The following is a 1,526-nucleotide window of genomic DNA, read 5'->3' on the forward strand; positions in this document are numbered from 1 at the left end:
AAAGTGTCAATCCTTTTTTACCTGTGTAATTGAGAGCCTCAGTGTCTGTCAGTGAGGAGGAAGGAAATGTGTGAAGATGTGTGAATGTTTTAAATACGGAACAAAAATAAAATAACATAGAAGTGGGTGTTTGTGGTACTCCTTATTACATTATGCTCATATTTATGACTTACTAGAGTTGACAGTTAAAACCATATTAAAAACAAGAGGAGTCATAAGTCAAAGGCTTGAAACTGGTTCTCTATACTGGATCGTATTGTTAACTAAGATAGAAAATGATGCTGTAGCTGTTCCATCCATTGACATAAACATTTTGTGTTTGTGTGTATATATATATATATGCACACACATATGTAGACACACATATGTAAATGCATTATTAACTGAGAAATAATGGCAGAGCAGCAGCCCTTCTCATCAGCTGTCCTAAGAGTGCCTTGCAAAGATGGTTAAATGTCACCGAGTGAGATTCTAGTCTTTGCCTGTGCTGGCTCTGTGTGTAGTAGTGAATAAAAGGAACCAGGCTATGTTCTCTGGTTTGGAGGCTAATTAAGACTCTGCAACTTGCACCCATGCTTAAATTCTCTTATGCTTAAACTGAAAGCAGTTAAATAGGAGTGATGGAGGGCTAGTACTTAAGCCTTTGTCTTGACACTATTTTATGACAGTGTAGACTTCACAGGGAAGTTGCATCCCTGAGAAAGAGACGACCAAACTCAAATCTCTAAAGGAGTTCTACTGTACTCCAGGGGCCAAAGCAGTTCAAATAGTTTATTCCAATTTGTTCAGCATGGCAGCTTGCTCAGAAGTTTTTCTTGTGGTCTCTGTTGAGTTGTATTATCCAAATAATATATATTGCTGCTCTATTATTTCTCCTGCTTGCTTTTCTCCAGTAGGTTTCTGAGGTACGTATGTGTGTAACATGTTTATAAGAAATAGCCTTCCCCTATGCAGTTAAGGGCTTTCTGTGCTTTAAAATGCACCAATGGCGAAAGGCTTTTTCAAGAGCAAACTGACTATTCATTAGAAACATGCAAAGGTAGGGAATAGAAACCACAGAGCCAGAAGACAGCAAATCCCCAGAAAGAAGTAACATCCCTCAACAAAGGGGTTAGATCCTCAGCAACAATGATGTGAATTGAGCATCCAAATCCCTGTTGCTGATGTGCAAATCTCAGGCATACAGGGTATACAAGCCCCTTGGGAATGTGAGATGACAGCTAAGCAAGATAAGCACTGGCACTAAGGTATACCATTTCTCCTAATAGGACTGTAGAATATTGTTTATCTTGAAGAGAAGCAGAAAATTCCAGTTCTGGAAATGTCTGAACTAACACAGACTTTTAGCTCTCTGTATTTGCATCATGAAAAAAACAATGATAACCTGATTTTAAGAGATCCTCTCATCCAATCAGTTTCTCTGTATGCATTAAATTAGAGTTTACATGTACATGTGTAAAATTAAAGCCTACACGCAGGTATAGAAGGGATGCAACCTGCCATTGCCTTTTGTATTTGTCTATTTT

Source organism: Apus apus, chromosome 2 (genome assembly GCF_020740795.1).
Source record: "Apus apus isolate bApuApu2 chromosome 2, bApuApu2.pri.cur, whole genome shotgun sequence".
NCBI lineage: Eukaryota > Metazoa > Chordata > Aves > Apodiformes > Apodidae > Apus > Apus apus.